At 45.2% G+C, this 26,781-nt stretch overlaps 1 protein-coding gene and 1 long non-coding RNA gene across 2 annotated transcripts in view; one reads left to right on the forward strand and one right to left on the reverse strand.

The window, feature by feature from the left end:
• The first annotated feature begins 5,193 nt into the window (after positions 1-5,193).
• RASGEF1C (RasGEF domain family member 1C) overlaps positions 5,194-26,781 on the forward strand; it is a 71,335-nt gene continuing 49,747 nt past the window's right edge. Inside the window, exon 1 of the mRNA XM_031598344.2 lies at positions 5,194-5,369. The gene's annotated coding sequence lies outside the window, so the exon portion shown is untranslated. The remainder of the gene's footprint in view (positions 5,370-26,781) is intronic.
• LOC149915918 (uncharacterized) lies at positions 11,102-20,705 on the reverse strand. Its single transcript, XR_016471482.1, has 3 exons — positions 19,562-20,705; positions 16,152-16,312; positions 11,102-15,652 (listed from the first exon to the last, which is right to left on the reverse strand). It is a non-coding gene; the product is annotated as an uncharacterized LOC149915918 (long non-coding RNA).

The raw sequence follows: 26,781 nt of genomic DNA on the forward strand, positions 1-26,781 counted from the left end.
AGAAAGATTAGGGTCTAACTATAAGCCTCTATTTAGGAAGGCAGTAAAGCTTGCACTTAATCCATTCCTGTTGTAATAACTGGTGTTACGAGAGCTATAGAAACCACAGCCTTATTTGTACTAGATGCTGTACAAATGTGTAATGAAGAGGAAGTGTTAAGTTCTGAAAGACTGCCTAGAAATGTAAGAATAAAGTCAACAGGGAGAGCCAAGCAACAGACAGGCGTATGGGAAACACGACAAAACTTCTATCTGCAGAGGAATTCACTGGTCGAAACAAATTACCTGATGAACGGTGCTGTGATTTCTGTGGGTATTGTGGCATATCCTCAGCCCAGAGCACATGTCTAAGTCTAATTGAAGAAATTAATGTTTAGCATGTGCTTCAGTGCTTTGCTGAATCAGATTCATGCAGTATTGCCACCAGCCATGTTAACACTGGATGGAGATGAGCTAATGTGTCTGGTATCAGTGAAATTCCTTAGTGTCTCCCAGATGGAGGACGTTGTGTCCAGCCAGAAGAACTGAAGCCCCTTTCTGTAGTGTGATTTTCAACTCTGATTAAACCATCTCAACATACATTCCCAAGCCCACTGATGTAATTGATTCCTTCCAGAGAAAACACTGTGTAGAGAGCAACACTGCCAGGAAATGGGAGCCCTCACATTTGGAGCCAGTGTTTGTTGTAAATATCCTGACTGACGTCTTTTGTGCGGTAGCTTGAGAAGAAGCTTGTTTTGTCACCCTTTTCAAGTGCACTATTGTCCAAGTCTGGAAAGAAACCGGGAGCTCATCTGTGGAGAAGAAAAATCCATCTTAGAACAAGAGATGAAATACAGTAAGGGCAAAAACAGCCTGGAAATGGGTTTTCAGTGAGAAAGTACGTTTCCTGGAGGTCTTGTCAAAATAATCTTTATCAACAAAGGACTATTAAGTGCTATGAGATTTGAGCTTTTCTTTGCTGTTATTGTAGGTTCAGTGAGTCAATATTCATTTCCCAAAAGTGATGCTCTCCCTGACCTATGGTTGCAACGTGACCCTCTGCCCCTTGCTTCAAACAAGTTCAGCTTTGCAGCGCTGTGGAAGCAGCCAGCTCACCTAACTCTGAGGCATTTCCCAGAAGCAGCAAAATTCAAGGGAGTTTTGCAACTAACCTGAGTGTTTGTGCTAGGCACTCTACCACAGCCACAGCACAGACTGGAGAGCTCTTCTGCTGGAATCAAGTCCCTTGTCTCTCTAAGTACTGCAGATGTGCAAAGCCCTTTTATGAATTAAGAAGCAAAGATACATTAAAAAAAAAAAAAAACCACAACAACAAAACACAACAAAGAAAGAAAGAAACCAGTTTGTTCACATGCTAATAGTATTAAATGTCATTATATTGTTAAGCATCACAGCTACTGAGCTTGGACCAGAGCTCTGACCAGCTGAAACCAGTTAGTGACTGCAGGCTAAGGCATCTGGGCAGGCCAACTGGAAGTGCACTTACAACCCTTTGCCACCTTTTTTTCTTCCTATCTGAGAGTTACATGCACATTTCAGATGACAAAGAATGAAAAACCTACCTTCTGCAGCCTGCTGGCAACATAAATGTACCTTTATTGCCTAGAGAGACAAAAGTGATGGGGATGTGGAACATACGCAGGATGGAGGACTCTCCTCTCTGGATTCCCTCCATGGTGTTTTATGGATTCTGCCATGCCCATGGATGGTGGGTCATGGTGTGGCAGAGAATGATGCTGTCACACAGCTGGGTGAAGCTAAGGGGCTGCCCCCTTGTGTGTTAATATGAAAAAGCCCTTTTGCAGGAAGACATAAATGAGGAGGGACTGCAAAGCCAATGAAAAATATTGTTTTTCGGTGGGTTTGCATTGTTTTTATATTCTCCCAGGTGTCTCATTAAAAATGCATTAAAATGAGACAATTAGCTGCTACTAGCTGAGAATTTACTATGCTGCTGCATCAAAGTACTTTGGAGTACTTCACAAATACTGAGCTGAGTAATTGTACCTATCTCTACTGTGTGCCACAATGGCAATGGACAAAGGTGAGGGTCCTCAGAAGATATAGTCTGTAATGAGGTAAGGAAATGAATGTTTAAGTAGTCTAATTATAAACAGCATATATAAACTAATGTGATTAGCAGTGGCTTGACTGGCTTCTTTTTTATTATTTGCCGCTTGCTTCCATTCAGTTTCCTTCCAGTCGGTTGCAGCATAGGTACCCTGATAATCAAATAAAAAAAAGCAGAAACTATATCCATTCAAAAACAAACAAACAAAAAAAAAACCCAAACAAACCAATTCAAAAGCCCTTGTGCTTCTTAAAAATGGAAAATGCAGGCACATGTCATCCAGAAACCACCACCTGACAGTTGCAGCTTCTTCCATAGGTCTCTTCTGGCCTTGTTTCTTCTCTTATTTCTGGAGCAGAACTCAGGTCTCAGCTGCTCTCAGAACCAGAAATATCAAGACCAGCTTTTCCAGGTCAAACCTATCATGCACGCACAGCCAGTCCCAGTGTGTGTTGCACTCACACCATGGATGATGTCCTCCTTGGGCACACGCGTGCTTGATTCCTGCAGGCAGATCCACCAAAGTGGAGTGCAGGACTTTACCTCTCCCTGCTCTGAGCAGCCATGTACCACTTTTGTGCATCTGCAGCATGCTACTGCTGCTTCTGCCTCTGCAGCTCTCTGCTTCTGGGTCTGGGTTTGCACCCCGGGAAAGGAGAGGAAGAAATAAGAAGAGCAGTATGGCAGGTGAGTGGCAGGAGAGGATTTCTGATTAACTTTTTCACAGACTTTATTTGAGACTTTATTTGAGAACATACCGGTTCCAGTTTTCATAACAATGCATTTTCCCTTGACAAGTGCTGATTTCATTTTATATAGTTGTCTAAATAGTTATCACTTCTCTAATGCTGCTAGCCAGAAACGACTCCCCAGTGTGCTAGATCCAGACCTTCCAGTAATTTGTGTATGTAAATTCAGATTATTATCAGGTTCACACGTAACAAAATGAAAGAGCATATACAAATTATCTGCATAGAAATCTCCATAAGATATTCACATGTGGAAAATTAATGTTTCTTGTTTGTATAAATGTCTGAACATGTAAGATCTATCAATCAATCTCTCTTGTACCCATACAGCTCAGAAGCATGTGGCAGTGTCCTAACATCATCTTCCAGTAGCTCATAAAATGTGATTGCTGACAGAAGCTGATCAGAATTGAGAACTGAGAACTGTTATGATCAGTTCTTTGCCACTGTGAGTCTAAAATGTCTTTTTTTTTTTCTTTTTTTTTTTTTCCTGCTATGAATTTTACTTGTATAACAGTCAACTTAACTATAGTGATCTGGGAATTAGCAGCCAAGGACTGTTCAGCACTGCATGATGCTTAATGCAATTAGCATAGTTAATAAAATGTTGGACAGGTGCCTCATACCAGGGGAAAAAAGGCGTTGTTCTCACTTGCTTAGGATCAAACAGTTACATTACCTTATTTCCTTTAAGAAAGCATTCTTAAAATGGAATGAAATGAAGAACAAAATCACTGACCCGTTACTGGCTGAATTCAGCTTCCTTGTTTTCTACTTCCAGGATAAGACCTTCAGAAAATAATATGGAAATGCTTGCAGAGGGGCACACATACAAAATGTGCTCCAAAACAGACAAAGCCTGGAGACCGTTAACCTGGAATATGTGAGTTGAAGTCAGCTCTGACTGTAACAGAAGTCAGAGGAGAACAAATTTACTGTTCCTCCTCCTTTTGACAAAGCTCATCTTCGGAAGTCATACGCTCAACAGCTTAACATCTGGAAAGATGTTAGAAAAGGAGTCAGTGAGAGACAGGTGAAAAATACTGATGTGTAGAACTGCAGGAAGAAGGCCTTCGTGTGCTGCTGGAAGGCCATGAAGTGTAAGAAAAACAAGGACGTTATTAGTAAGGTAAGCATGCTAATCTACTCAGATGATTCTGTGAAAGTCACAGTTGTCATGTTGGTCTGCTGGTGAATATAACATGGCAGAGTGACTTACTGAAGGCCTGGGCTGGAAGCTGGCCTTTGCTCACAGGACTGTAGCCACCCTGGGCTAAGAGAGTTCCCTAATCCCGCTTATCTGGAGTATTTACACTGCTTACAGCACCCAAGTGTCAGCAGGTACAGGGCAGCCACGTTTCAGCTTTGAGTCATCAGGGGAAAGCAGTCAGGTCCAGGGCCTGTAGCAACTGGATATTGTAACCTGGGGTTGGCTGCGTGTGCTCTGCAGGATGATTTGGTGGGCTTGATCCGTTTTCCTCACATACACACATAAAACACCCACACATCTGGCTTGTATTAGCGTGCCCTTGTTGGCAATTGCTCTAAAGACAAAGTCATCTTGGAAGAACTGGAGCGTCTGAACCAGCTGCAGCTTACCCAGCTTGTGTGGAGCACAGGTAGAGCGAGGGAGCAGCAGAGGACCTGTGCTGTCATGCTCAGCCAGCTCTGGGCATCCCAGTGGCCAACCTGACAAGGTGCTGTGCTTCCAGGGAATTGCATTTCCTGAGCATTTGCAATAACCTTTTGTTTGTAAATCTGAAATGCCATGCCCTCTTTTTCTACGCCTAGCCCAGTCATTTTGCTTTTCCAAGGACGTATACTTTCAGAAATAAATAAATAAATAAACACCATCCCTTATTTTCGCTATTTGGGAGCCAAAGGCATCCATCAAAGTCACAGCTCTCTAACCGTGGGGTTCGGGGGGCCGGACACACAGGGCCTTTCCTAAACACTGTGGGTCTGCAGGGAGGCGAGGACAGGGTTTGGCTGCGGTCTCTGCCTCGAGCAAGGAGGGGCTGCGCCAAAGGTGCACCGAGAGGATTCTGATCAGCACAACTGCCAAAGCCAATTACCAAGAGGAGGACGCTATAATTATATCAGGGAACAGCTGTACTTCATTAGGAGCCCTCGCGGGGCGGCTCGATGCTCGGCCACGTTACGCACAGCCGCTTTACGCCTTTCCTCGCCTTCCTTCCCTGCCCGAGCTCTGGCACGGCCCCGGGGCGCTGCAGCTGCCGGAGCTGCGCCGTGTCGCCGGCGCTGTGCCGCGTCCCTGGAGCTGCACCTGCCCCGCGGGCCGCCCTCGTTCGTCTCGCAGCCGGTCCCGTGCCGGACGCGGCGGGCAGGCGGCGCTCTGCGGCCGGGCTGCGTTGGGGCTCGGGGCGGTGCGGCGCGGGCTGCTCTTCCTCCTCCTCCTCTACCGCCGCCTCCTCCTCCTCCGCGGATGCGGCGGATCGCGGGGCGGCTCTCGCCCGCAGCGGGCTCGCGTCGCCCCACCGCCCCCATGGACGGCAGCGGGGGCAGCAGCAGCCGCGCGTAGCTCGGTGAGTAGCCCCGCTCCCCGCCCCCAACGCCGCGCTGCCGCAGCTCCGCGTCCCCCTCCCGCTTTTCCTTCCCACCTAAAAACCCGGCGGTGCTCTGCGGCTGTTGCCGGTGGGGACCCGCCCGCCTCTGCCACCTGCTCCCGGCTCCCTCCGGGCACTGCGGAAGCGGTTCCCCGCGGGCTGCTCCCGTACGGCTCGGGCAGCGCGCACCGTCCTGCCTCCCCCTGCTCGGAGTCCTGGGCTGGGCTCCCCGGCAGCTGTTCCGGGCTGGGACTTCAGCGCTGTCAGTCCGAGAGTTATTTGCTTTCGGCTAAATTTAATTTAAACTGACTCCGCGGTCGTAAGAGAAGCTCAGGGAAAAATGTCAGTTTGTGAATTGTTTTCCTCAGGTCGGATTTAAAGATCTCTCCCTGTATATCTGGTAAGGATTTATTTTCATAAAATGATTTTGCGGTGTTTTATTTGCTCTTGGAATTTAACAGTGCTCCTAGGCAGGTTTGGTGGAGGCTGAATTCATCAGTTCTGAGGCACAGGCAGTGCCCTTGGTCGTAACAGGTGCAGTGTGCATATTCTTATGAACAATGAAATGGTTTCAGCATTCAGGTTTATTTGTATGCAGTGCGTTTCTGTGGCTCTGAAGAAATTGTCATGCTATGTTATGTCAAAGATGTGCTTACAGCAGGAGCGTGTCCATAGCACCTAATTACCAGGGCATGGGAGCAGCTGCACTGCCCATCAGCGCGGGCTTTGATAGCCAGGGTATTCCTGGTGACACAGCGTAGCTCAGGGGGTTTGGTGCTCTGTGTTGGTGCTGGTCCTCCAGGATGCTCTGGTACAATGTGAAACACTGAGAGGTTAGGGGGAACAGAGAAGCGTGGAGGAGGAACTGTGTCCAGGTTGTATTCTTTGGACTTGATGGTCTATTAAGGCAATTTCCTGCCCCTGAGATTTCCAGGCAGGAGCGTTGGTACGCCTCGTGTTGTTGCTAAAATCTAAAATACTGATGTGTGTATCACACAGAAGATATTTCCTGGACAGGTATTTCCTAGTTTAAAAGAATGTATTAGAATAGATGTAATAAAGCCTGTATTTCACAAGCTCTATTTGAGGCCACGATCCAGAGTGACACCATGTCAGTAATTGATTTAATGGAAGTCATTCTGGACTTAGATCAGAAGGAAATTAGACTGGAAGTTAATTGCTCTTCCTAAGCCAACAGGTCTATTCCAGCAAGACTTGCCAGGCTCAGCCCCTGCTGTAGGATAACTGCTCTGTGGTGCAGCCGGGGGCATCTCCTGCTGCTTCTGCACAGAGCAATGCTCCTTGCCACTGCTTTTCAGGAGTGCATTATCCTTGCTTACTTTGTTATGGATGAGAGGAGTGGGCTGCTTGGGATAAAGAAGGGTTGGGTAAACGGCTGATGTGTGGAGTGCATTCATTATTTTCATCCTCAAGTTTTTCTAAACTGCAAGGAAGACATGGTAGAGCGAAGGATGAATCAAAACTCTAGCCAGAGAAACGCTGCTAGGAATGAAGGATCTGTTAGAGCAGTCCTCCTGGGTGATGCTACAGAATGAAGAAAAGGCACTGGAGACGTCAGAGTGGTTTTAGCTTGTTGTCAGAGATGTTCTGAGACTGCACAGGCTTGAAGCTGTGCCTTGCAATTTACCTTCCATTGTGAAATGTGATGTTGCTGTTTGTGGGAGTCACAGTGGTGTCTTCTGGGTCCCTCTCCCAGGAATTTCCTCACTGCTGTTTTGTGGTGTTCTGTAGTACCTACAAACCTTGGGATAGCGAAGTGTCTCTCAATGGAAGACAAAACCAGCATTTCTACTGCTGTGCTGACTTCGCCTGGACTTCTTGCAGCTTCACCCAGCAGTGTAATTTCATCCCCTGTCAGTTTTGGGTTAGGGCAGGTGAGGGTAGGAGTACGCTTCTGTCTGCTCTGAAGCACAGCACTTTGTATAGTTCTAATTCAGTCAACCAAGGAAGATAATTACATTGTTAACCCTTTGGAAATGACTGCTATAGCTCCCCCTGGTTTATTAAGCTAAAAGTGGTGAGTGCTGTTGAAACACAGCGCGCCTCACAAGAAGTCATTCGTTGAGAAAACATTTCTACTATACCATAAATCACTTCACCTAGTTATGCTTGAAAGAACTTAGTGTTATTTAATCAAATTTTGGGGTAATAATCTTAAAATATTTTTAAAAAATCCTTTGAGATAGTCAAGAGCCTTATTCATTGAGCGTGCTGTGTGATTTGGGCTGGGCACAGAGTGGTTTATCATTCTCGCATTGCTGGCGAAGCGTGATGCTGCTGTGAGTAAGCTGGGTAATGTTTACAGATCTGTTGGAGCAATCAAGCACTGGATAGACGTCCTTTAATTGCCTGAGGCTTTTCTTGCTATGTGTTCTTGTTGAACAGAGTTCTGAAAATCGTCTCTGGAAGCCAGTTATTTGTTTATGCTGCTGACACTGATCTGGAGAGGGATACGTCTGTGCTGTAGTTAGGAACGCAGCTTGAAGCACTTTTTGTTCTCCGGCAGTGCGGCAGTGCGTGTGTGACCACGTGCAGCTCAGCTCACCTGATGCTGTGAGTACCTTCAGCTGTGCTGGGTTCACCTGTGCCAAAGTGCTGCCGTGTCCTTGCTGGAGTGATTGAGGCACCTGCAGGGAACGAGGAGACCCTGCTGCACCTCCTGGCCAGCCAGTGTAGGAGGGGTGCATAGCCCCAGGCCGTTAGCTGGGCCGGGAGTTCAGCACGATTTAAGAATGAGTCAGATATTTCAGAGAAACAAGGCAAGAGAGATGAGCCGTGTGCTTTAAACAAACAAGGCTTTAAGGGGAGAGAGGGTTGAAAGCTTTTTGCTTAGTGTTTAGGTCCTCTCTGATGTAGAGGGCTGAGGTGATGATGCCGAAGGTGCTGCCCATGCCTGCTGCAAGCACTGTGCAGTGCCTGTGAGCTCCTGCTGGCAGTGCCTGTCTGCTGGGAGAACTATTCTCTCACTGCATGCAGTAATTAATGGGCTTAGGAAATTGATTCATAATCATAAGTTTAAATGTATGTTTAAGAAGGGTTTCTTAGCAAATTTCGTTTGTTTATTGTTCCACCTTTCCTCGCTCAAGGATGTTTTCTGCCTGAGCATACTGTTCATGTGCTCTGGGGTGCTTCTTTCCAACAGCATCATGTTGGTGATGTTAGGAAAGGTTTGTCTCAACAAACTCACCCAGATGCTTTTCCCACCTGTGTGTTTCTTCAGTGATGCAGACATCCAGCAGGTGCATAGCGGAGGCCTTTCCTCTGCTGGTTGAATGTCTACTTATGTCCTAAATGTAACTTCGGGTAATTTGTTTTGGAGCTGGGGAGCCCTTTTCTCTTTTACTCTCTATAAATCCAGGGAATTTGAGCATATGATTAACATTAACCATGTGAATATTCTCCCTGGACTCATTTTTTGGATCAAAGGCAGTGCTCAGTATGTTGAGAGGATGAAGCCCACAACCACTAAATACAGGGAACTGATCTGCTGCTGTGCTTGTCTGAAAGCATATATAATGTGAGTGCTTGGGTTTATGTCTGTCTGCCTGCCCAAAATCCTTCTGCCAACTGCTGTCTCGATGTTCCTTATCTACAAAGTGCTTGCAAGCATTAGGAAGCCTTTATGATGCCGCGGGGATGTGTTGTTATTCCCATTTCTCAGACAGATGCTGAGAGAACTCAGTGATCTGCTGAGGCCGCTGTGTGTCACTCAGAGCTGGGCATGGAATCTGCAGCTTTGCATACCTGGCCCTGGAGGACAGGGGAAGCAGCTCTATGGCAGCACTTGGTTGAACACTGCCAGCTTTTACACTGTAAGCACACTCCCCAAATTTCCATCCTACAGCCTCCAAAGTTAACACAAGTGTTTGTCATATCATCTACTGGATCAGATTCCAATCCAAAATACAGACCGTGTGCAGGAGCTCGCAATGGCCTGTCAAGGAAAAGAATGTTAAATATAATTTTTCTTTTATCTGCTCTGGCTCTGTCTTGCTGTAAGGAGAGCTGCAGACTGGAGGTTACTTTAACCTGAATGGTCACATCTTAGACTGGGGGGATTTTTTCCAACTTCTCTCCTGCAGGTGCGGTGATGGTTGAGTTCTTGCTGATTTAAAAAAAAAAAATATTCAGAATACCTCTATGGAGTGGAGAGTCTAGCATGTAAATATAGACACATTAGGTGTGTATGCCTATGAGCTGGCAAATGAATCTGTTTCCAAATCTCAAGTTTGTTTAGTGTCACTTTTGGCTTTTTCTTTTTCTCCACAGTGTTGTTTTGCTTTGTTTCCTGAAGTTCAAAGAATTTCTCAGAAGCAAATGGGTGAATGTCAGCTGCGGAGGGCTGTGCTTTGTGCTGATGCTGTGTGGTGGTGCAGAGATGAGGGGTACAGCCTCTGTGCTGCTCTGCCCTTGGTCAACAGATCCCTCCTGTGATGGGGAATGTCAGCGTCCTGGGGAGCTGCGGTGGCTGGGCAGGCTCACACTGCACTCAATAATCATGATGAAGGCAAAGCTCTCTGTTTTGAAGCTTTCCTTTGGGAAATGCGATTCATGAAAATATATCTTGTGACTGGATTGACTAGAAGTGCCATATAAGCCACGTGACACATCTGAAACAACTCTTCAATCTCCTGCAGGACAGACATCTGGTACACCTGTGCGTACACAGGGGTGGGAAGGAGAGATGGGTATTTACTGCCGCTCCATGCTTTGTGAGACACCCACGGTCATCCTGAGCTTTCCTGTGTCTGTAATGGCATCTTTCCCTTTATCCTTCATAGGGAACCTGTGTTCTTCTCAGCTAATGCTATGGAATCATAATGACCCCATCAGCCTTCATCACTGCTCGTTAGATCAGAAACTTCATTAATAGCAGACCTGATCTTCCTTTCTGTCCCTACCACCACTGAGCTCATGGCATTTACGGGCAGACTTGTTAGTCATTAATATTCTTTGTATTCTTCATCTTTGGCTTCAGAAAAGAGAGCCTTTCATCTTTTGCCTTGCTTTGTTTTTCAGGAGCCAATTTTGACTGTAGGAAAAAAAAGAAACCAAAAAACATTTCTCTGTAGCTTTCTTAGAAGCTTCCAAGCAGTCTCCCCTGCTGACTTTGTACTTTCACAGTAGACAAACATTGACTTTGTTTCCTCAGTTTGACACAAAATATAGCAGATTTTTTTTTTTCTTGGTTTAGCTTTTTGGTTGTGTCTCAGCAGTTTGGCAGGACAGTATTAATAAGCAGCTATGGTGTATTTCCCTGGAATTCTCAGTCTTTCCACAATGCTTCCATTAGGCTTATAGTCCATACAGCCCAGTTGGTGTAAAGAGAACATAGACATGCATCTGAACTTAGAGGTACTCCCCTGATTTGGAGCCTACATGATTACTGTGATTGCTCTGTGGGTTCTTGTTTGGCTCATTAAAAAAAATGCTGAGGTATGCCAGCGGTGAGATGGGTGTGGATAAATAATAAAGCATGTTCCTCAGGTATGTAGTGCTTTCTCTTCATCACTACGTGCTCTCCAGTTATAAGGGGTCAAACCTGGAGCCTTTGCTAATCTGTAGAGCTGGCTAAAAGGAAGCGACAGAGGCACAGCAGTTAATTTCTGATCTCATGGAGTCTTGCAGCTCAATGCAGGACCAAAAGGAAAAAGCTTCTGGCCTGAGCTGTGTTTGTTTTTGGTATCAAAATCACTTGAGGTTTGCTACATGCTTTTTTTGGCTGTGCCAGCAGTTCATATCCATTCTGCTCAGGTTTCCCCACTCCTAGTTCTGATGCAGTGCATGTGAGTGCGATCATTAAGTGTGATTATCACATTTTTCTGACCTATTTAAACGTCTCTGGCTGTGAAATTCCAAAGATTCTAATTTAAGCTATAAAAAAAAAATTAACGTGCCATCATTTACACATGGCTCATTTCCTGATTACAGCAACTTTGAATATGTACATACAGTCTGCTCCAGTGCATGTGTATAAACATCGTGCAGCATGTAGGGTCTGGTCATTGAGGCTTGGATCTCACGTTCTAGAGAATTTATTGTCTACAAATCAGAGCAGATAGAAGAGAGAGCCACAAGTGCAGGAAGCTGCAACTTTCCATGCTGGTGCAGGCAAAAGGCAAGTTGTTCTGTGGGTCTGTGCCCAGCAGGTCTGGGAAGAGCAAAGAACGATTGAGGTCTTCTGATATTTCCCATTGCTTCATTCAATTCTGTCATCTTATTCAGACAGAAACTCTGCAGCTCTTTATCTGCATGCAGAGAAGAGTTTGAGGTAGCAGCTACGTGGGTCACTTATGATTTTGCTGTTAGGGTGACACAGTATGAAATAATTCACCAAGGTTAGGGATGCAGCTGCAAACAGTGGATCTAGCAGAACTCATTGGGTTGTAAGTATGAAGCCTTAAGATGGGTTGGTTGGGTCCCTTTTACTTGGGTAATATTTTCCTATTTTCCATCCAGCTGTTTAACAGCAGGAGCTGCCACAAGTGGTTTTGATTCTTGAAGATGCTTGGGCATTTCTGACATGACCCTCCCCCTTCACACTGTCACCTGGGTCACAGACACAGTGGGAGGTGTGTGTGTTTTTCCTCAAAGGTCAAGGATAAGCTACAATACCTATTAGCAGAAAAAAAGCACAGTGAAAGACGGATGAAGTAGTTAATTTCTCTTATTGACACTTTTGGGTCATGGCACGTGACCACAAAGACCTGATCTGACAGAATCAAGCAGTTCTATGCTGGAATGTTTTTAGTGATTGCTTCAGTTTTGTGTGGGGCTTTTGTGTGTGTTTTGTTTTGGAACTCAGTTTGTGCCCTCAATAATGCTTGCTGCATCAAAAGTGCCCAATGCAACCAAGACAGGAAACCAGCAAGGTTTGGAAGATCACAGCTTAGAATGCTCTTTATTTTCTCCTATTCAAAATACATCATTATGATAGTGTTAACCTATGGCCTTGCAGGTATTTCAAAACTTGCTGAAGAATTTGGGGCATGTGAGCAGTTCTTCAGAAGTCAGGGGCAGTCTCTGAACCTGGGTATTTGCAAATTAAGAACAAGAGCTGCTGGCTACTTAGGGAAAGGACTTTCTTCTTACCACCCTGTGGTGTACCTGGCTCTTTGGTCCTATGTGAGCTGTCAGATATGAATGTCTGCCTCTGCAAGGTGAGCAGATTTTGTATGAATTTAGGATGGGTGCTGAAAGCAAGATCTGGAGTAGAGCAAGGTGGGATGTGAGCCGGGGGAGAGCTTCCTGATCCTTACTGCCTCCATGGAGGCTGCCAGCAGCACAAGCCTCCTGTGCATGTCAGGGATGGGATTTGTGCTTTCATTCAGTGCGTGCGTATGTTATATGTGTAACAACCATCTGAAATGCTATTTTCAATTGCTTTAAAACACCCTTGATAACACTTTATAAAAGCAGAGTAGCTGCAGTTTATTACTTGGGTGCTAGAGGTGGCTTGGCTCCTTTGGATCCTTCTGTTTGTCTCCAATGAGAAGCTGTTCAGGAGGTGATAGCAAAGCCCTGGTAGCACGTATCATTACGTAGTGCACACAGTTGGAAGAGCATCAGCTTGTCGTTTGCAGTCTTATTTCTTAATGTGGTGTAGTAAATAATAAATGTACACAAACTCCTATGGAGCATTTCATTCATAAGCTGCCAGGCTATGGTATGTGTTTTGAAATGCTGTTTTGGGAGTTGTGTTTTCTGGGGTAATTTCATTAACTGATACTAAATGTTTCTCAAATCCATACAGATCAGATGAGGAGCAGCTATTAGTGATCTTGCTAATAAAAAGCATTTGTGCTTTTTTGTCATTTTGTGGAAGACCTTTTGTGCAACAACCCCTTTTGTTCTTTATTGCATAGCGATTAGCTGTTATTAATTCATGTCAGGAAGATCATTATTGACAAATTGGTGTGCTGAGTGGCTTGGAAGCAGATGCCACAACATCATATAGGCTAACAGGAATATTCGAGGAAAATGTGCAAGAGGTCCGTATGAACAGGGATGGTTACAATAAAGCCCTTCTCTTGGCTTTCCTTGTGCCTTTCTCTTCTGGGCTGCAGCAGTGTTAACAGCTGTGCAGTTTGTGTGTTAGAGCAAGTATCTTGCAAAGGGGAACCACAAATGACAGCAGTATTATGATTAAAGGGCAGTCAGTATTGATGTGAGCCCAGCATAAAATACAAATCTGGCTGCGGTTAGGAGAGAATGTGCCCAACTAATAAGCAGCTTAACTTGGTGTATTATTGTGAAATAGAAAGAAGCATGAAATATGTGATGTGAATAGTAGGCTGGCTTTCCTTGTCACTTCATATTTATGTTCCTGGAGCTCCCCTGGCTTCACCAGGGTCACTGCTCAATGACACCCGACTGAGTGAGAGCTGGAGTTCTACTTCTCAACACTTTTTTTAAATAGCACAGCAGTATAGCTGGCATTGTCTGTTACAGCTTAGATTTGGAGATTTCTTAACAGACAAAATGCAGTCAGTAAGAACTAGTTGGTCCACAAAATGTTTTTTTTTCCTGATCAGATGCTAACGCTGCCACTTGATGCAGCTCTGCTAAAGTGACCTAATCCTCTCTTGGTAACGGGAGATGGATTGGACCATTAAAGTCTGCTTTCAGCCAGATATATTAGCAAATATTAAGACTTGATCCACAGCTCTTTGCTATCAATAAATGAGCAATTGCTGTCTGCACAACATAAGATCTGGTAGAGGTTTGAGCTTTTCAGAGATTGAGAGTGCTTGTCAGTTAAATTGAGATAAACCCAGAGTCTTGTTCTCATCCATTGGAATTGTTCAAAGTTTGTTCTTCATGGAAAACAGACTCTGGCCTTCTGTGTTTGGCAGGATGAAATGAGCTTTTCCACATCAGCATTGATTGCCTGACAAATGTTGGTGTTTGACAACCGCTGAACAAATACTACTGAACTACTTTAAGTCACTTCCTTGTGGTTTCTGTTACGGGTTGACAGGTTTTCCTCCTGTGCATGGGGTTATTAAAGGTTGTTGTCTCTCCTCCCCACCTGGCGTGCTTCTTTTCGAGCCACATCCCGGGGTCTCAGCGGTATGCTGCAAAAAGAAAAGCCCATTGTACAGGGCTGTGTGTCTTACGGCTGTTCCTGCAAGCAGCAAGAGAAATCTGAGGTTCCGTCTTGAACACCTTCTATTTTGATGTTTTGACAAGGACCATTTAAAGCTCTTATGGCAAGTGATTTTTATGAGCATGTGTGGAGTGGAATGTGTAGTGCTTGAAATGGTGAGGACTGGGAAGACGCATGACAACTGCTTTGTGTAAGATGATCGGTGTTTGGAGGAACAAATGGTGCATTGAGATGACAAATGGAGCAGCGGAGGTGCAGCTGGGCTGGCCGGGCTGCTCGCCGTGGAAGCACTGCTGAGCAGTTTTCATGGCAGTTTCTGCTGTGCTAAGAATAATAAAAACGCATTTGCTCTCAGTGTATGAAAGGATTTTGAATGCCGGTCAATATAAACTGTTTCCTGTTAGATCTGAGTTTTGTTGTAAATTAATGCTGTAATTCCAATTGATTTAATTAAACCAGGTTCCAGGTCTCTGATTTGCGGACTTCTCAAGTAGTAATTTTATAATTGCAAGATTTTTAGGCAAATAAATGGCCTATCTTTTCTTGCCTGCTGGGTGGGGTGTCAGGTGATAATTAGTACATTTATCAAGGCGTCCTCCCCTGCTAGAGATGGGCTGTTATCCACTTCTGATGGCCGGAAACAGTGGGGCAGTGAGATTATGGGACTTGTCTAAGGGTGCTGTGTGATGTAGCAGAGAACGAGAGTGCAGTGCTGGCTCCCTGAAGCCATCCTGCTCCCCTGAGTCTTGCATCACTCTTCCTTTGGGCTCCGAAAGGCAGCCAGGGGGTGGGGTGTGCTGCCCTGTCCCATAGTAACTTGGTCTGCTCCCCACGTTTCACTGAGGTTGCTGCAGAAAGCTCTCTTTATTGGAGAGCCTCCACCATAGCTTGAAGATGGATTGTGATCTTCCATTGGAAAAGAATGAGAAACTCAGCAAATATGGGCGTGCAAATGGTCTTCCAGCATCTGAGTGACGATGGGAACTTGGTGTTTGTTCTCCTCCAGGTGCAGTTCGCAGACAGCCTGGGGGACCTGGGGAACTTGCACTGATGTCACTGGGAAAAGTGCATCTGGTCTGAAGGCAGGAGCAGCCAGCAGCCTCCCACAGGGGTGGGCAGGGGGGCTGAACAACTGTAGGGAAAGTAGTGAATACTGCTGTTTCAGTAAGCAAGTCTTGTTTTTATACTGCCTCCAAGGGATAAGGTGTGTGGGAGAGCGTCACTTGGGCTTTTCATTTGGTTTTGGCCAGAGACCCCAAGGTAATCTAGAGCAGAGAAGGGGGATGAGTTTCCCCACTTTCCTTCCAGTTACTTCAGATAATTCCTGATTTTAAATATTGGAAGGTTGTTTTTCTGGCAGAGCAGAAGAGGGCTGGTTTCAGTATTAGCGATAGAAGAGATGTTTTTGCAAGGATGTGAGCTAATGTGAAATATCTGAATAAATGCCAACAGAATTTTTTTCTAAAATAGTATTAAAAAAAAAAAAGGTAAAATACCAGAAAACATGTAAGAAAAAAAGGGGGGAAAAAAAGTAACCTGATGAAGAGCCGCCTTAGTCTGGCCTTGAATGGGATTTATTGCTGTCAGTGAGCAATGTGCAAGCATGAAGAAATGAGGTTTTGGTGTCTCACCTGCTTGGGCTGGGAGCCTTGCAGCGATCTCCTGCTGTTGGCGTGCTGGGGAACGGGTGCTGGTTTCTTGGCTTTCTTCCTCATGAGATGGTGCACACTGGTATCACACTGCCCTGCTTAGGTTTGGGTTCTTTCACTTGATTTTGAACATGTTGGCCTCCCTCGGTAGTTAGAGAAAGAATTAATGCTGCATTCTACCTAATTGTTCATCAACAGCTAACATCACGACAAAACCACTCTACATCAATTAGCTGCACACCAATTAAGAACATTTAATTGGACAGACATCTAAATGTTACTGCTTCCTCAGCTTGGGAGTGCTTTAGCAGATCAGCACGTGCAGCTAACCTTGCTTAGTCTCAGCCCTGCACTAATAAGCAAAGTCACTCATTTCCTCACTTAGAAATATTTGACCTTTAGCCACAAAAGTATATTGAGGAGGTGACTTAGATCATGGCAGGTTGTGTTTAAAGCCTCATTTAGTCAATATATAGATCTTATTTATATGCATCTTTAGCTCATTCATATTACTACTAATTATTGTGTGAAATAAATAGCTTAGCAAGACCAGCTTGAAAGATGAATGACAGTAAAATCCTTGGAAGAAGAGAAGTTTGTTGTTATTCTGCCAAGACCAGAGAAATCTGTACCCTTGAGTTAACTTCTAAACCTACCTCAATTGGTATTTTTTCCTAAAAACAAAGATGCTGTCAGCACAAGTCACCGTTTCACCAAAAGGGTCATTTACCTTTCATAGAAAATAATAAAGAGCCGCATAAATATTCTTCATAAGTTGCTACTGGATTGTATTAGTGAAATATGTCAGTGTTTGTGGTGTGTGCAGCCCTGTGTTTTATGACACCACTTGAAAAATGCAAGACATTCATATGAGTTATTTGGAGCATGGTGACAAGGCTGATATAGCTGGGTATGGAAGAGCATTTCCAGGCATACAGAGAAGAGAGGAAACACAAGTCATCAAGCATTGTCAATGCTGGGAGAAAGCAGATGTCAGGCCTGGAGGTGTTAGGAAGATGTCTGCAGAGTACTGCAGATTGGTGGGTTTGTTTTCCAGCGTGACCTGTGCCTCTGGTGGGACTGTTTGCTCACAGGGACCGAGAGATGGTTATGGAAATCTCTTGTGTGTGACTTCTAGAGGCTTGGCAGTAGGATTTTTCTGATTGCTGTGTGGCACTGGGGCTCTACTATAACTATCTCCCATCTGTGGCTTGGCTGAGCTCCCTGGGCATCTGTGTGTTACCAAGACGTCATGCTGAGCTGAGCACTAGAAAGGCAGACAGACACATGTAAGACAGGTTGTCTTTGACTTCTTGAGAAACCTAGACTTCCACCTGATGATGCTTGCTAGTGAACCTCTGTGCATCCGATGCATTGCACACCAGAATGCAACTCCCAGAAAAGTGAAGGAGTCAGTGGGCAATCTGGGCTTGAGTTTGGGTCATGAGAAGCAGCATGTCTCGGGCAGCTGAGGAGGTACCCCAGCATCCCCATCATCTGAAGCAATAGTGCTGTGCCTTTTCTATCTGCCATAACAATGGGCACAGTGGAGAGTAAAGAGCAAGGAAGGAGTGGCTCCTGCCTGCATCTCTGTATGATTACATCAAATCCCTGTGCCTTTGCCATATTATCTCCTTAAAATCTATGTGCCTGATGCTTTTGCTTTAGCACAGTTGAATGCATTACCATCCTAAGTTGCAAAAGAAAAAGCAGGTGCTTGCCAGCCTGCTGCAGAGCTACCTGGGAGGATTCGGAGCCAATCTCCCAAGGGACAGCTGCTGGTTTCAGTCCTCTCCTTTCGTGTAGCTCATCTGAAAAAGAGCAAGCTATTGTGCGAAGGAGCTGCTGTATGTGAATTTGAGATATGACCTTTTGTCTTTCCAGCATTTTCTGTCTGCATCACTCCAAAAAGCTGTTGCAGTTTCCCAGCTTTGGACTCTGCCTCTGAAAACGCCCCAGCTGAGGGCTGGGGGTATTGATGCAGTGCGTGGTGTCTTTAGGTACAGCGGTCACAAAACAGCGGGTGACGGGATTGACAAAACCCACAGGCGGATGATTTGTACTGCAGACAGCAGCACAAAGTGGGGGCTCTTTTGGTTAATGAATATTGAACTTCTCCTGTCTAGCAGCAAGTTGTATCCTGCTCTGCAAATGTGCCTCGTTGTGAGAGGCTGGGCTGCAGACGTGTTGCTTGTGAATCCATTAATTCCTGTCTGGTGGACGAGCGTTCTCCCAACAGGGCTCTGCTGGTCACCCAATAGTTGGTATCATGCAATGTGATTATTTCTTTTAGTTTCAGTCTTGTTTTTCTCCTGAAAGCTAAGAGTCTTTACTAGATGCTGGATGCTTTTTTGTAGCTGCCCACATGGCATTTTGTACACAACAATATTCTGCTTTGGAAAGAATTGATGTCATAAATTTGTGCACACAGCAGTCCTTAAATTCAGTTCTATTTGTGGCATGGCTTCCAAAGGGCACATATGTCTCAGAAACATTGTGACTATTGCATGAAATGGTAATTTTAGTGCATGGAAGATCAGCTTCTGATTTATTTTTATTAGTGCAGATGAAAATTACTATGATATTTCAAGTAGAGCATAAAATAAATATCTCTAATCTCATTCCATGAGGAATGTTAACTTCCAATTTTATATTCCTTTCCTTTCCCAAGCCACTGTAAAATGCTCGGTATGTGACTTGAGTGTCTATTTTCTCGTGTTTATGTAGGAAGGTTTCTGTCTTTTCATTCTCATGTAGGAAACTTATTTTCATTTCTGTAGTGATTTATGTATGCAACACGAAATTTCCAGTTCCTTTGATCATGGAAAAAGTCTCATTTTTGACCGGAGCACAGAAATATGCATTTATCCCAATGAACAAAGGTGTGTTAGGAAATGCTGGACACTGCAGGTGATTTCAATTAAAAGAATGCTAAAAGTGAGAAAGCAAAGATTTGCTACTAGCAAAAACAGGGGAGCAGCCAGGGCTTATGCAAAGGACTGCTTCTCATCTTCCTTCTATCACCCACAAGTGATGGCTGGCACAGTCCTGATCAGCATCCAGGTAGCCTCCCAGAAGGCTGACTGTAAACTGGGGTGTGGGGGTCACCTGGGGGCTCTAGCCTCTGCTTTGGTGTGAGCTGAGGGGAGGATAAGCCCTTTGCAGACTTTGGGCTGTGTCTTGTCTGCAGTGGTTTAATCTGCTGCCCTTGTCCATGCCGTGGGGCAGCTGACAGCACGAAGCCTGGCCTGCAAGCAGTGCTTCCATCTGTTGCCATCTCAGGGGTGGCATGCTGTGGGAGATGGGAGTAAGGTGTATCCCAGCTGCTACAATACGCTTATCTGCTCTCCTGGGGCTGTTTCACTTTCCTTAATGTGCCAAATCTGTATTACCTGATAGTGCTGGCATTGCTGATCAGATCACTGAAGATACAGTGATGATTCTCAGGGCGTGGCTCAACAGTGCTGCTCTGAACCAAGGAAATAAGTGTGGGTAAGAGGATAAGTTGTGTATAAGTCATAGTGTTTCCATCCCTAAGTTAGCAAAAAGCATGGTTATAGCCCAGCCAGGGTTCTGTATCTGCATACGGGGAGATTAACGTGTGGTTCTGTGATGATGTCATCCTGACTGTTGTGTAGAGAGAAAAGCTTCTAAGAACATTGGACAAAGTGATGTTGCAGTAGGGTTAATTGGTAACCTCACAGCATTGTGGGAAAATAATAAAAGGTTTTGGGAAGAATCTTAAAGGAGTCAAGTATCTCTTAGAATATTAATGGAGATGCATGCACGGGTATTTGCTTGCGTGTGTGTAATTGTCAATGCAAAGCCTTTAAATTGGAAATCGTTGGTACAGAAGCAAAGTTAAGATTTAGAATGGATTTAGTTCAAACAGCCATAGGGAAAAGTCAGAGTATTAAAGCACTGAAAAGATTTCCTTCAAGGCATTCACTTCTGTATCAATATATTGATTATTCTGAAGATGGAGTGGGCACATACTTGGGCCTTCTGATAGGAGAAGACAATTTGGAGGAATAGGAAGAAGAACTGTTCAGTAAGAAATCAATATTAATGCTTCTACTGAAGATTTTGAGAGAGCTCCTGTGAATTTTTTTGTCTTCCAGTAAGGTAGGGACCAAATGTAGCCTAAAGGTGAGGAGACCAGTGTGGTCTAAAGACACCACAGGTATAAGAAAAGCGAAGTCATGATCTGAAAATATTTATAATGGTAGGGAATTTACACTGCTAAAATGACACTTCTGCTGTGAATAATTTACCGTAATGAAAGTCAAGAGTCTGGTGTCCTGGTGAGTTGACATTGGCTGTTCACAGTGAGAGAGCACAGAGATGTTCCTGAGGAGGTAAGGTTGTCGCTTATTATTCAAGGGCATAACTTGAATAGTATTTCTGTGTTGGTAGCACATAGTCTGCTAAGGGGTATCAGTTGCTGGCCTAAAGAATATGTCAGGACAGTGTCTGTCCCAAAGGCCTTTCCCACCTGGGAGCCCACCAGTGGACTGCCCAGTGAGCATTGCTCCCTCTGCCTGCAACCTGTGCTAGTATAAGGGGTTTGGCTAGTCTTACAGCTTGTCTTCTGTCAGTGTTCTTAGTGGTGCCCATGCTGTGTCCCAGAGGGTTAAGGGTGTCAGGCATTGGGGACGGCAAGGAAAACTGCTGTCAGTGTTGGAGGGGGAGCCAGTACATGTTTGTGCTCCCCACTGCCGTATTGTCCACATTCATGTGATGATAATGCCCAAATCAATGGACTTCCTCGCAGTGCTGAGGATGCTTTTCCCTTCCTGTCTGTACCCTGCAGTGCAGCACAGTGTCCAAATGCTTAAGCCAACTCCAGACAGCACATACTGGAGTTTGCTGTTTACTTAGTGTGCTGTGGTCCTGAGGAGCTGAGACGGATAGAGAGACGTGCTGTCTGCATGGTCTGGTGCGGAGTACAGCCAGTCCATGCCTCTGTGCTGCAGGGCATGCATGTGCCCTGAGGCTCCTGTGTTCACAGGAGGCAGCTCATCCCTGTCTCTCGAGATTTTGTGTAAACCTACAGGCGCAGCTACAGTGTTTTCTTTGGCTGCTTGGGCTTCATCTTTGACTGTATGGATTCCTCTATGAGAAATCATTGTTTAAGGATTGCTCAGTCTCTGCTTGCGAATACACTGCTTGTATTCCGGGATGAAAGTATTCTTGGAATACTTATTTTAGTGCAGACTCTCCAGTGGGCAGTCTTTTATTCCAGAACAATGGGCCGCTCTCCAATTTAACATAATGTACTTTGTAAGGGTAAGACTGTAGTTAGTAGTGCAGGAAATACACTCATTTACCAAATCTCATTAGTTAAATAGAAGCTGTCTTCTCTCTTGCAGTGCTTAAAACATCATCCATCATGAAAAGTAGCTCCTTAGTTTTAGGATTGATCTTTGATTTTTATGAGCGATTCCTTCTGGATATTAAAAGTAATTTTTTTCTGCTACTACTTTTTACAGAAAAAGGGACCTTAGCTTTAGGAATTATGGCTTAAGATGCTAAGAATTGTCTGGCAACTCGGTGCTTGCTGCCAGGAAGCTGTTACTGTGCTCAGGACAGTGCGTCTCTTCCATTTGATGTAATATTCTACGTGATGAAAAAATAAAGTAGCTTTTTTTTCCTTCCATGTGTAGCCCCCCCACTTCTGGGCAGCGTGAGATTAATCTTCTGGCTGCCAATCTACAGAGCTTTTGCCCAAGCCAGAGACACTTAGCAACGCCTGCATTGCACCAGCTGTATCAGACAAAACCCATCACCTTTGCTTGGCAGGCTTTATCGATATAACAGTGCAGATGCTTTTCCTCTGCTGCTTCGTCTTTGCTCCTAGCCTTGCTTCACTTTGTCATTTCCAGGTCACTTCCCTTGCCTTTGTCAGCATGTTTAGCATTGCTTCACGTACACACTTCCCTCCAGAGCACCGTCATGCATATTAAACACATGTCTGGGACCATGGCATGAAGTGGCCCATCCACTTAGGAGTGTGATGAAGCCATTGAGAAGAACAGATGAGCTGCACATCTTTGGGAGGTTGGTTCTCTGCAGCCCCATAAGCACCTCCTGCTGAAGCCAGGGTGCTCGTGTGGCCCTCATGCAGGAGGGCACACTGCTTCTGCCATCCCACGCTGCTCTGACTTGTCTTTGGTACTGTCTGAGCCAGCTTAGTTTTGTAATGTAATTACTCACGTTGAGCATAATCAATGAGCCACAGAGCAATCAACTGGTGACTCCAATCAGCGGGATTACTCGGGTGGATCAGAGCGAGTTCCTTTTTCTGAAAATGATGTTGTCATTCACACAGAAGTGAGTTCAGGGAAACCTCATTCTTGATGCAGCGTGTGCTGTGACTCTTGGTACCTGCCACGTAAGTCTTTGTCTTGTCATACTGGGAAGATGTAGATCATGAAGGCCTTTAAGTACAGAAGTGCCATGCTAATAACCATATACAGAAAATACTGTAGCTTTCCCTGGCTGCTGGAGTTACTAATGGGAAGAATGTGAAAGCGTTGCAGTTAGTTTTAGCTGGATGTCTGTAGGACCATGTGGACGCAGCTCAGGCCACCCCAGAAAGATGGAAGTTCATGCAGTTGTCCAGCAGGGAGTAGCCCACAGGGTACCTCCAGTGTAAATGGACCGTGTACCTTCGTCACCTATGGCCCCTGCACCCTGGGTAGGTGAGTCTTTCTGCCTTTTTCAGGTGTGTCCTTTCTTCTAAATCACAGAAATAGTGTTTCAGGGAGGGAGGAGGGGTTTGGTATGAAAAATGGCACTCCGTGCTTGGCAGGACTTGGGCCAAGCTTACAGCTGTATGGAGCGGAGGCCAAATGTGTGCCCTCCCTTTGCATTTGCCTCAGCACAGCTGTGAGTATAATGCAGATTGCCAGCCATGTGCTGTAATTTTTTTTTTTACGTGCTCATCTCTGCATGTACTGGTTATGTATTATTCTGCAAACCTGCCTCTGTCTGTTGGCTAGCCCCAAAAAGCCATGCGTTTGTTTCCTCCCCCACACTTGCTGGATGCCACTTGCTCACCAAGAGTGGGGTTTGAAGATTTTACCCTAACTGGGAACTGATGCCAGAACGGATGGTCTCTCTCCTCTTTTGCAGGTGTGCATCTCTTCCCTTGCCTCAGGCTTACAGGTTGTGTGGCCAACAGCAGCTGACTCATCGGGCTCGTTTTGTGAGTCATTCAATTTTGATAAGGGGCAAAGGAATCCTTGGAGGGTTCCTTCCCCCTCTTGGTGTGTTAATCTTCTGCTAGCTCAGCAGACAGAGCAGACTTGTCTCACTTGTCTACCAGTTGCTCCCTTGCTGGGGAAGCAACAGGCAGCGTGGGAGAGTGGGATGGCTCCTTCATGTTGTGCACGGTCACTCCAGATTATGTTTAACATCAAACTGCTGTCTTACCTACTTATTGCTTACCTTGGATGCATCTGCAAATGGAAATTGCTGAGCTTTTACATGTCTGGTGTCGACTTCTGAGTTTTAAAATAAAGCCACAAATAACTATTTGGCTTGAAAAAGCTAAAGTGTTTTGTGCATGAACTCATTAATTTATTGTCAGATTCATGTTGATTGGGGTAAACAAGAATCTGATGATGGCATCTAAATACTTCCACGTTTGTGGGGAACTCCGTTCCCAAGTCTGAGATTGTGTCCGCATGGTGGTGGTGATGTTTCCCAAAATGCCTCATCCTCAAGGGAATGACTCCCTGCCTGTCCATGGGCACTGAGCTCAAATCCCAGAGCTCCACTCCTGTCCTTGGGCATCATGCCCTGGGCTGTCTTGCAGGATTAAGGGAAGCCAAGGTTGAAGGTATTTTGAATTGCCAAAGCCTTTTGCATTTTGTGTATTTGAAATCCATCTGAGGAGGAGGATTTATTCTACTCCATTTTCTGTTATTTTAAGAGTTTTGTGTTTTGAGTTGGAGGTTTTTCTTGCTTTGTTCTTTAATCCTCATAATAGCTGCTAAGGCCATATAGAAAACTTAAACCAAGACTCTTGGTGTCCAGAAAAAGCAAGGATGTTCTAATCCCTGATTTGAAAACCCAAAATACACAGGAGAAAGCCGAAGTGCACAAGCAACTGTTGTCTCAAAGATATGAGTGTGTCTCGAAGTTTGTCTCCAAGATTGCCTTTGTCTGTAAGAATAAGCATGGCATTTGTTGGCAAAATATTAACTTCCTTATGGCAGCCTTTTTGCAGATTTTAGGCACTAGTTCAGCAAAGCAGAACCATGTGAACAACTTTTCTGGATGGGACATTCGTATGTTTACTTAATATTGAGCACATGAATAGCCTGTTGGCTGATGCATGTTCAAGCACACATTTAAATGATTTGCTGACCTCGGGCCAACATGCAGATGTGAATATTAAAATGAAAATGTAGGCATCCAACCCAGACTGTGAAGTTGAAATACTTCCTTTTCAAAGCAGTCTTGGGGATTTCAACAAACATTTTCCATTAAGATTAATGGAAGATACATGTCTTAATTCCTGTAGTCTGCTTTGAAAACATCAATCAAGCGTTACGGTATGAAGCCTTTAAATGCTTGATGTCTTGGCACTGCAGTCTGCATTCTCAGCTCTGTGGCTTTACAACATCTCCTGGTCACTGTTTTGTATTGGGATATAACTGTCCTCACTGCACAATATTTCCAGTCCCTATGATTTTATCTTTTGTTTCATGATACTTAGAGATTTATCTTAAAATAACAGTTTCTGCTCCTTGATCACAATGGTACTGTCGATTTCCATTATTCTTTTTATTTAGTGTGTGTTGTGGGAGGAGGTGGACGTTTACAACCTTTCTGTTCATGAAAGAATGACTTGCAGCACTTGACAGCCTTAACCACAAGTGCTCAGGATCCCAGAGGGAATATAAAATTGAGAGGCTTGTGTGTTTTTTGGTGTGTTTTTTTTTTTAAAGTCTGAAGGTTTTGAAAACAGCTTCCTGATGGGTGGGAAGCTGTTTTGCTGCTGAGGAACATTCAGTGGCAATGTGGCACTGCAGCCTTACAACCTCCTGCGCACACAGGAACTGGGCACATGTGCTGGGAGATGGGTTGGCCCTGCTATGTGCCAGATGTACCACAGTCAAACCAATCTCTACCCTGCCTGGAAAGTACTTAGAATTGTTGCCTCCTTGCTGTACCCTCTCCTTAGTGGTGCTCCAGGCATCCCAGCAGGGCATAGCAAGTGTAATTTCCATGTGCTATCCACAGAAATGCTTTTTTCTTTCGGAGGCAAAAACCTTGTTTTCCTTCAACTCTGCCTTTTGTGCATAGGCATCGGTGCTTGAGGCAGAGCATTTCATTAAAGATTTATGTAAAACAGGGGCTGGTCTCTGAGGCAGGAGGATAAAGTTGTGCTCCAGAATGCTAATGTGGAGCTGGAGCAGTTTCAGTTGTGCATAATGCAGCACCGGCTGGCACGGCACAAGGATGCATCCAGGGGAGGAACCTTGTGCCATCCTTATCTTTGCCACCCTGCAACTTCATTCATGTTTCAGGGTATGTGAGGGTGATGTGAGCTGTGGGCAGGCTGTGCTGAGCACCCTGAGTGTGTGCAGGTGCTGATGGCAGCCTGCAGGGCAGTATGCTGAGGGAACCTTGGTTAGTGGGAGAGAGCTGGAACCGTGTCATTTTGTTCCCTCTCTGCCCTGTTGTTCTTCTGCAGCTGGCACGTGCAGGTGAAGCTCAGCTGGTTTCCTTTGCAGAGATCTCCCTGATGTGTTTGTCTGCCCCTGCTTCTCCAGTGCTTTCTTGTAGGGTATTTGGTAACCCAAAGAGTCTGTCGGTTGTGGAAACACACAGGTGACTCCATGAGTGTGAGTGAAGCATCGCTGCAGAACTGGCGGTCCCTGCAGTTGTAGTGCTCTGGAAATCTGACGTACGGAAGAGTGCCAGGGTTTCTGCGGAGCCATGAGCAGGGCCAGGCCCAGCCCCATCCCCAGCAGCTCGTGCAGAGCCCAGGGAGCCCTTGTCTACAGCACTAAGGAGAAATCTAGCAGCATATGGAGCTTCCCTTGGGCTTTGCAGCTGCACACTGGCACCCATGGTATTTTTTCAAGACAGCGTTGTTTACTTCTGGTGACAGATGTAGCTCCTGTTCTCTGCTTCATGGGCAGAGATTCTTCTGTAAAGATGCACCCAGAGCTCCCAGGGATTGCCATCCTTCAGATGTGCATTCGAGTATTGCTGAACTGCTGATTTGAATGTAAAGGCATGACAGGAAACGGGTTTTGTATTAATGGAAATGTAATTACGTGTGTTTAGTAAACCAGTAGAAGTAATTCTGGAACACAAAACAATGCAAGATTTGAATACTATTAACCAAAAACAATGGTGGTTGCTGTGCACCATGCAGTAAACACCTGTCTCCTATGGGATGGGCTGTATGTGTTGTCACACTTCCACAGAAGCAGCAATGACCGTCCTGTGGGCACAGTGTAGGAGCCGTTGGCCAACGTGGCCTTGAATTCTCTGCTGTATGAAGATCCTGCAAGTTACAGGATGAAGGACTGGGCTGAGCCTGTCTGCACAGGCAGTGCTGTCCCAGCTATCCTGGAGATAGGATCTC

The sequence above is a fragment of the Phasianus colchicus genome, chromosome 15 (assembly GCF_987193195.1).
Source record: "Phasianus colchicus chromosome 15, bPhaCol1.hap1.1, whole genome shotgun sequence".
Classification (NCBI taxonomy): Eukaryota; Metazoa; Chordata; class Aves; order Galliformes; family Phasianidae; genus Phasianus; species Phasianus colchicus.